Genomic DNA, 10033 nt, shown 5'->3' with positions numbered 1-10033 from the left:
AAAAAAAAAAAAGAGAGAAGTATGAAACTCTGAGAAAAGAAATAACTGAAGATGTTAACAAATGGAAAAACATACCATGCTTGTGGCTGGGAAGAATCAACATTGTTAAAATGTCCATACTACCCAAAGTAATATACAATTTTAATATTTTAATGCAATCTCTATTAAAGCACCACTGTCCTACTTTAAAGACCTTGAAAAAATAATACTTCATTTTATATGGAACCAGAAACAACCTTGAATTGCCAAGACATTACTCAGAAATTTAAAAAAAAATCAATCAGGGGGAATCACACTATCAGACTTTAATAAATCTATAGTGATCAAAACAGCATGGTACTGGCACAAAAACAGAGAGGTAGATGTATGGAACAGAATAGAGAACCAAGAGATGAACCCAGACACTTATTGTCATTTGATCTTTGATAAGCCTATCAAAAATATAAATTGGGGGAAAGATTCCCTATTTAACAAATGGCACTGGGGGAACCGGCTAGCGACTTGTAGCAGACTGAAACTGGACCCACACCTTTAACCATTAACAAAAATTGACTTTCACTGGATAAAAGATTTAAACTTAAGACATGAAACTATAAAGATTCTCGGAGAGAGTGCAGGGGAAACACTTGAAGAAATTGGCCTGGGAGAATATTTTATGAGGAGGACCCCCATGTAATGGAACCAACACCAAAAACACATTACTGGGATCTGATCAAACTAAAAAAGCTTTTGCACAGCCAAGAACACAGTAAGTAAAGCAAGCAGACAGACCTCAGAACGGGAGAGGATATTTGCAGGTTATGCTTCTGACAAAGGTTTGATAACCAGAATCCCCAGAGAGCTTAAACTTATTAATTATTAACAAGTAATCCTATTTCATTGTGGGCAAGGGACTTGAACAGAAGCTTCTCTGAGGAAGACAGGCGCATGGCCTACAGACACATGAAAAAATGCTCATCTTTAATCATCAGAGAAACACAAATCAAAACCGCTTTGAGATATCATCTAACACCTGTAAGAGTGGCTCTCATAACAAAATCCCAAAACTACAGATGCTGGCATGGATGTGAAGAAAAGAGAACACTTTTGCACTGCTTGTGGGAATGCAAGCTGATATGTTCCTTTATGGAGAATACTCAGGGATCTAAAAGTTGACCTACCATTCAATCCTTCAATTCTTCCACTAGGAGTATATCCAAAAGACCAAAAATCACTTTATAAGAAAGATATTTGCATCAGATTATTCACTGCAGCTCAATTCATAATAGCCAAGTCATGGAAGAAGCCCAAGTGCCCACTGACCCATGAATGGATTGATAAATTATGGTATATTTATACCATGGAATATTATGCAGCCTTAAAAAAGATGGAGACTTTACCTCTTTTATGTTTATATGAATGGAGCTGGAACATATCCTATTTAGTAAAGTATCTCCAGACTGGAGGAAAAAGTATCCAATGTACTCAGTACTATTATGAAACCAATTTACATCAATCACACTTTCATACGAAGAATAGATCACAACTATGGCCCAGGATGAAGGAGGGGGGAATGGGAGGGGAGGGGGGAGGTCAAATGGAGGGAGGGTGAATGGTGGGATCTCACCTATGGTGTATATCGCAAAGGTATATGTTGGATCTATTAAGTATAGAGTATAAATGTTTTAACACAATGATTAAGCAATTGAGGTGAGGGATCTATCAACCAGTACAATGTAAGCATTCCAAATTGTATAAATCAGCACACTGTACCCTATAAATGCATTAATGTATATATGATCTACCTCTTTATGATTTAATAAAAAAAATTGGAAAAAAAAGTAGAGAATGGTTTCATAGAGTTTCTGGAACAATATTTGTAATTCAGTTTTCTCCGAAGAGGAGGAGGTCCTCATAAATATCCCAACTGGATAAAGGACCACATTGAAAGAGCAATGGCTAACCATGGCTGTATTTCATTGCTTTAAACAATGAAAACCTGGTATCAAATTGCCATGCTAATGACATACAGGAGAAAAGTTATGTAATCATCTCCGTAAAGGCAAAAATGCAATAAAAATTCATTATTTATTTATGATTAAAAATTCATAGAAAAATTGAAAGATATTTTCTTACTTTGATAAACCTATAGCAATATTATACTTAATAGCAAAATATTAAGTTTTCCCTAGAGTTTGGGAAGAGTTTACTATCAAAAATTCTTTTCTCTATTGTATTAGAAGTCTTTGCCAGTGCAATAAGGGAAGACTTTTTTTTTTTTTTTTTTTTTTAGTGTATAGGATTAGAAGGAAAAATAATTAATTGTAATTTTTTTTTTTACTAATGACATGATTTTTTTATGTTTCACTGATGACATGATGGCATATATAGAATTGTAGAGTATACAGATAAATTATTGAAGTCAATATGTGAATTTAGCCAGGTCACTAATATACAATCAATCAATAAAAATCAATTATATTTCCATATGGTAGCAACAAACAGAAAAATATTTTTGAAGTATGCCACATACAATATCATAAAAAATCAAAAACTTAGAAGTAAGCCTATATTAGACTATATTAGAATGTTTATGAAACTTCTACCCAGAAAACTATAAAACACTATGGAGTTAAATTTTAACTCCATTAAAAGCCCTAAATAAATGAGGAGGATATACAGTATTTATGGCCTGGAAGACCTGATAATAGAATGTCAATTCTCCCCCAAGTTAGTCTATAGATTCACTGTAATACCAATTAAAATCCCTGAAGTTGTTACATGTAGAAGTTGATGATTCTAAAATTTATATGAAATAAAAATGGCTGAGAATATCCAAAATAATCTTTATCAGGTATCAAGATTTTTTTTTATAAAGCTACAGTAATTAAGATAGTATGGGCTCGGCGCCTGTGGCTCAAGCGGCTAAGGCGCCAGCCACATACACCTAAGGTGGCGGGTTCGAATCCCCAGCCCGGGCCCGCCAAACAACAATGATGGCTGCAACCAAAAAATGGCCAGGCGTTGTGGCGGGCGCCTGTAGTCCCAGCTACTTGGGAGGCTGAGGTAGGAGACTCGCTTGAGCCCAGGAGTTGGAGGTTGCTGTGAGCATGATGCCATGGCACTCTACCCAGGGGGATAGCTTGAGGCTCTGTCTCAAAAAAAAAAAAAAATAGTATGGCATTGGTATAAGGATAAGCAAATAGAAAGCCAAAAATGATCCACATAAGTGTATGTATGTGAACACACGCAGTTGATCTGCGACAAAGATGGCACAACACAAGAGGGAGAGGACAGTCTTCTCATTAGCTAGTGGTAGGTCAAATACTGGATTGCCATGTAGGAAAAACGAATGCTGATCCTTACATCATATATAAAAATTAATTATAGTTGGATTGTAGATTTAAACATAAAAAGTAAAATAATAAAACTTCTGGGAAACAATAGAGGAAAATATCTTTGTAACTTTGGGATAAACTAAGATTTTTTAAAACAGGATATAAAATCACTAAACTTAAAAAAATTGACAAATTGGACTACTTTAATAAGAACTTTGTTTGCTAAATGACACCATTAAGACAGCAAGAGGCAAACCAATGTGAGGAAAGATATTTCTAACTCATATAACTAACAAAAGACTAATCTGGACTAAGAACTCATATAAATAAATAAAGAGAGAAAAAAAACCCCCAGAAACCCAGGCAAAGTATTCTATTTGAATAGTATTTTACATGAGATAATATTTAAATGGCCAGTAAACTATCAAAATATGTTCAAAATTATTGTTAATCAGGGACATGCACATCAAAACTACCACAAGATACACTGGACTGTCTAAAATACGAAAAACGTTAAGAGTGCGCAAGGAAGTGGACACTGGAAGTCTCTTTCCCTGTCGCAGTGTAAGTCTATGAACTCACTTTGGAAAAAGATTTACCAAAAGTGTAAAAGACGCATATCCTACAACCAGCAGTTCTAGATCTGGGCATATGATCCACCTATGTCTGTAACAGACATATATGAAAATAACCACAGCAATATTACTTGTGATAGGCAAAAATTGAAAACCATTCAAATGCCTGTTAAAATAGAATGGGTAAATAAATTGTTGCCTATTCATAGAGTGACCTATTAAACAACAATGAAAATGAACAAGCCACTGAAATTCATGAGCACACGATGAGTCTCACAATGTCAAATGAAAAGGCAGACGCAGAAAAGCATAAATTCTATGATCCCGTTTATATAAAATCTGAAATTTGGCAAAAGTAACTCATGGTGATGGGAGTCAAGATTATGATCACCACTGGGAAGACCAGTTGAGGGGGCACAGGTGGGGCCTGATAATGTTCTCTTTCGGGATCTGGACAAAGCTTGTATATAAGACACTTTAACAAACTATAACAAACCTATACTTGGTGTACTTTTCTGGACATACGTCATACTTCAATAAAATAGTGGTTTTTTTTTTTAAAGAATATACTTAATTTTGATCTGGATGCAAGGCAAAGAGGCAAAGCGTAGAAAAAGGGAGGATTTCTCTTTATCGTGCTTTTTTCTTTTTACAAATTGAAGGTTCATGGCGACCCTGTATCAAGCAAGTCCATGGGTGCCATTTCCCCAACAGCACGTGCTCACTTCACGTCTGTGTTAGCAACTGGAATAATAAAGTTTTCATTAAGGTATATACATCGTTTTTTAGCAATAATGCTACATCTTGGACTACAATACCAGGTAAACATAACTTTTATACGCACCAGGAAACAAACAAACAAAAAAAGATTGTGCAACTCCCTTGATTGTCATACGTGCTGTACTGCAGTGGTTTGGGACAGAACCAGCAATATCTCCGAGATAGGCCCCCACCCCTGGGTATGCGAGGGAGGGAAAGTAGGGGGAGGAGAGTTTTTAGTTTCTCCTACCTTTTCCTCTAAATGCTAGGAGATGAAATTGTCAGCCCAGCTCTCGCTCGACTGATACTTGCTGCAAATCCTTAATAACTTGTTCTTTGGTGAGAATAAACTTCTTCGTCTCAGTGAATTGATGATGATTTTATTGCCTTGGGAGTTGAGGGGGCTGTTTCTTGTTTTCTGCTTCCTTAGCTAAATGTTTCACCACACTGTAGTCAAAACACAGCTACTGCTGAAGAGGAGAAAAAAATCAATAGAGGACTCGAGTTTATTTGGTTTATCTTATGGCTTTCTTTCATGAAATAATTTCCAAAATTGGAATCCAGAAAGTGAAGCAAATCATGGTGCGCACAGAGGTTTTGTAATATCTTCACTTCAGCACCGCCCCCCCAACCTCTGACCCACCTGCCTGGGATTCTGAATAATGCTCAGTCTTTCTCAACATTGTGCCCTAACACACACACATACACACACACACACTTCCTATTATTTCTTGATTTCTCTTTGGATATTCCTTCCTTCCCTGAATGAACAATTGCTGCTGTGTTCTTGGCCTTGGTTTCACACCTGCACAATGAAGGGCCTGGATGTGATCCTCTTGCTGGTCCCGTCTGGCTCAGATCCCAGACTATGGTTCTCTGATTTCACCTGTCTCTTTTGGAAGCAAATATGTAGGCACAGGAAAAACACAGGGACAGCTGAAAGCTCTTCAATCCTATTAAGAGCTCAGTAAAATGAACTCTGGGTCTAGAAGCATCTGCTTGGGGCCTGATGTGGCCCCAGGGTGGACTCACGCTTTCAGCATCACTGTACCTGCAAAGTCGGAAGTCTCTCTTAATTCACATAAGAAGACGTGGAGTGGGTCACCTCTACCATGTCTGCTCTTCCCCCTCGGCATCACCACCGTCACTTGGGCTGTCCAACAGCCCCCAGGGTGGTCTTCTTGCCTCTACAATGCCTGCCTCAAGCTCACATTCACTCATCATTCATTCCTCATGAATCAGTTCATATTCCATACTACACTGACAAGTTCTGGAGCTTGAAAAGATGCCCCAAAGTCATCAGATACAAGTCCCTACCTGAGCATATCAAAATCTAACCAAGGACCATTGAAATTTGCCATTTCTTTGGCAACATCCATAGCCAGGGAGTGCACAGCTGTCCTGAGGAGCAACCACGAGTGAGTGCCCCATGGGTCAGGGCTGCCTGAACGCTAAGGTCGGTGACATGTCCAGCACTTGTGGTTGTCTAGCTAAATAGCCACCTCTGCTGCTGCAAGGGGCCCCTATGACTCCCCCTCCCAGGAATCAGGGAGACCAGAGCATGAAGGGCACATATTCCCCCCCATCGCCGCCCCCCAGCCAGCCGTCAGACTGGTGTAGAGCCCCTTTTGAGCCCCTGGTACCCATGGTAGCCCAGGGGTTGTTGGTGTGGGTGGCAGCTGCTGGCATTTGCATGGTTCTCATGACCAGCTGCATTAATGCTGCTCTTGGCCTTAGCTCATCACATTACCTGGCTTCCTTTCAGCACAGAGGCTGCTCAGCGAAGGGTGTAATTTCCTGACTCTAATGCATGACAAGGTTTCACTTAAAGGATAAAATAAAATCACCTTGGGAGGCAGACACTGGGAAGTCACAGATATGACTTGGTCCGCAGCACAATTCCGGGCCAGGCTGATTGGACAGAGCACGCATGAGTCCCGGGTACTGATGAGAACAACACAGCTCCCCTATAACTCTCTCTACTTCTGTGTCCAGGGGTGGGACTCAGTGGGCCTGGGGCTGGAGGGCAGTCTGGCTTGAGTTGACTATCCTGAGCCTGACTGGCTTCATGACTGTAGCCTATGACGGCATGTACTTCCACCCTGTGCCCTCAGGCCACCTCTGCTTCCAAGGCTGGCAGCATCACCAGACCTGACACAGACTTACTGAAGCTTCCTCGTGACCCACTCAGTCACACAGAAGAGTGTGAGCCAGGAGCTGGGAGGGGGCTGGGACTTGCTCAAGGTCACTGACTAGGACAGAGCCTTTAGAGTAAGAAGACAAGGGCACCACACCAATGGTGAGGAGGGGATCCCACCTCCCAGCCTGACCACCACTGCACACACCATCCTGATGGACAAAGGAACCAAGAAGGACAAGGGTGAAAGGAGCGGCAAGACCCTCGGAGGCGGCTCCTGCTTACAGTGGCCCCACGTAGACACCAGCCCTCCTGGGAGACACAGCCCGGGCTGGAGCATTCCTTGGGTTGACCTGCGGAGGTGTGATAGAACCTCTCTCCAGGAAGACATGGGCACATCTTGGCCACCTCTCTCCTGGCCTACCTCTTGACAGTGACCATAGGAAGTCACACCCAGATGTCCAAGGAGATGCTGGGAGGAACTGGATATTCTCTGTTCTGGCCTCAGCAGACCCTGTCCCCATGACCCACACACAGACACACGCCACCCAGTTGGAGCAAGCACTGAGATATCACTGGCCCTTCAAAGGTCCATCTGTGCTCCAGGTCACATCCAGAAGGCTTTCATTATTCCAAAAGGGTGTAGAGGAGCTAAATTCAAGGTGCCAGAACCTGTCTCCACTTCTGTTTGGGGCAAGGAAGCTCAGACTTATGAAATTGCCTCCAAACTGGGAGTAAGGAGGTTCTAGATGATAAGAGTTGGCCCTTACTGAAGGACTTCAGCCCAGGGAGTCAGGGGTCATCTGGGGTGCATTTAGCACCCTCCCCCACAAGAGCTCCCAAAGGGCCCTCTTGCCATCGGATGTCCCCTCAACCACCTGGCCTTGCATTCTTGCTTTTCAGTAAGGATAGCAGCACTAAAGTGCAAGGATGAGCTTAGATTAGGGACAGGAACACAGTTCATACACTGGGTAAGAACCCAGTAAACAGGTCTGTAAAGAATCAGGACTGCAGAGGCAGCTTCCTCTACTTCCTGGCCAATTCACTAGAGCTTCAAGTCTTCAGGCTTTAACTGAGAGTGTCTGTTCATCACTGACTGGTTGTACTTGAACTATCCTGTCTCTCACTCACACACATGACAGGTCCCTTTGGAGGGATCGAAGCTTGGGCTAAAGCAGTCTTCAAAGCTGCAACACCAGTTATTTTGAATATTCATGGAGTGAGTTTCATTTAGATGGGGAGAGAGGGGTTGGTGCTCAGCATAACAGCTGGACGTGCAGGTTGCAAAGAGACCTAATTTTAGAGTTGTTTTGACATTTTTCCAGGGTTTAGTCACTGGTGCCTGGGATAAGAGAAGCCAAGAAGGAGAGAATGCAGCTTCTTAAAACATGTGTCTGTCCAGTTATTTCTGAAGGATGGAGGAGAAATTCTTAGCTAGAGAGGGACAGGAGCCACATTGGAAAACTCTTTGCCAATTTCTTAAAAAGTTAAATACACATCTACTGCGTGGACCTGATGTTTCCCTCCTAGGGAATAAAGAGAAATAAAAACATATGCCCATAAAAAATGCCTTGTACAAGATTGTGCATAGCTTTATAGTGATCATCAAAAATGAGAAACAACGCAGATGCTCATCGTCAGGAGAAGGGGTAAGCGCTGAGAGAGCCCACAGTGGATACAGCTCTCCAGCAATAATTAAAAGAAACACGGCCTACCAAAGCATGACAAAACATGGATGAATCTCCAGAAACAGTGTGTTGAATGGAAGAAGCCAAACAAGTACAATTGCATTTATATGCAATTCTGTTATAGGCAAACTCATCTATGAAGGTAGAAATCAGATCAGAGGCTGCTTGGGGGCAGGGGGTGATGGGGAATGGGCACAGGGGATGTCTAGGGTGGGGACAATGCCCTGTCTTTGGTCCATCACCTCCCTCCCCATGGAAAGTCATTCCCTCCTCCCCTGGAAAGACCTTTTATAGCCAATCTCTGCAGGCCCAGAGCTTTTGACGCCCAGGAGCTATTTAAAATATCACCTTCTCCAAGAAGTCTTCCCTGCTGTACTGCTACTTAGCAGGACTTTCCATGTCCTTCCAGTCCCAACCCTATAGAGGTTTATTCCCATCTGCCTTTGCGTCCCCATTACTCTTTGTGTTTTTGTTAACAGTTGATGGTGGCAGTGTCTTCATTCCTTTCCTACATTTTGATCTCACCCAGTCCTGGGCTTGTATGGATTCCAGCCACCTCAAGCCCTAACAAGGTTCCACCATAGAGGCTCAGTATACACGTGGGGAATGAAAGGATGAATGGAAGGCACATCTTCCTCTCTGTTTCCTGCAGACACTGCATTGCATTGTGCTCTGATGCCTTTGATTTTCAGCCATGCAGGATGCAAGCAGCACTGATCTTTGCAGGAGCATCCTCTGGGCCCCCAGAGAGGGCTGGGTTGCCAACTTCTTATGGAGAATTTAAATGACAAATTACCTGCAGGCTCTCGGCTGTGAAACCCGTAGGAGCCCAGCCTCTCCATATTCGTAGGGTTTAATCAAAGTGGAAGGTTTGGAAGGACCTTCACAGCCTTTGTTCTGAGGGTCTTTATTTACAGGTAAGGAAACTAAAGCTCAAGGCAGGACAGTGACTTCTGTCCTGTGAGGACTGGAGAGCTTTTTGGGGGGGTGGAAGGCTCACCACCCTCTCCTTGTGTCTCCATGGTGAGAGGGAGTTTCCATTCCACTTTCAGGATGGAACAGGATTGGGGGAGCATTTTGCCTTCTTCCGAGCCCCTGCTCCCAAGAGAAGAGGAAAACCTTACCAGGCGGAGAGGTTGGTGCAAAGAAGACTACCCCAAGTCTCCTTCCAGCTGCTACCTCAGCTTCAGAGGCACCCACCAAACAGGGACCCCAGGGGAAGCTCAGATTCTTCGGCCGCTCCGGCCCTCACTGGGAAAGTACAATTCAGCTGCCATCCAAGGAGACTATTGTAATAAAGTCCATAAGATCTTTGTATGGTTTTTTCGTGTCTATTCTCAGGGCTATGATTAATTATCACCTCACATTCCACATGGGGACAAGTGGCAGCACCAGACAATGTCCAGGCATCCTGTGCCACCCCTTCTCAGGCAAATCCCCTGGAAGTGAGGTAGGAATTTGGGGAGAGATGTAGGGACGGTGCCCCAGTTTCTTGTTTGGGTGGTCAGATGGGTAGGGAAGTCACTCTCTTTTAAAAAATGGTTGATTAGAGACCTG

Source organism: Otolemur garnettii, unplaced genomic scaffold (genome assembly GCF_000181295.1).
Source record: "Otolemur garnettii isolate 467f Iridium unplaced genomic scaffold, OtoGar3 scaffold00145, whole genome shotgun sequence".
NCBI lineage: Eukaryota > Metazoa > Chordata > Mammalia > Primates > Galagidae > Otolemur > Otolemur garnettii.
This window is presented reverse-complemented; position numbering follows the sequence as displayed.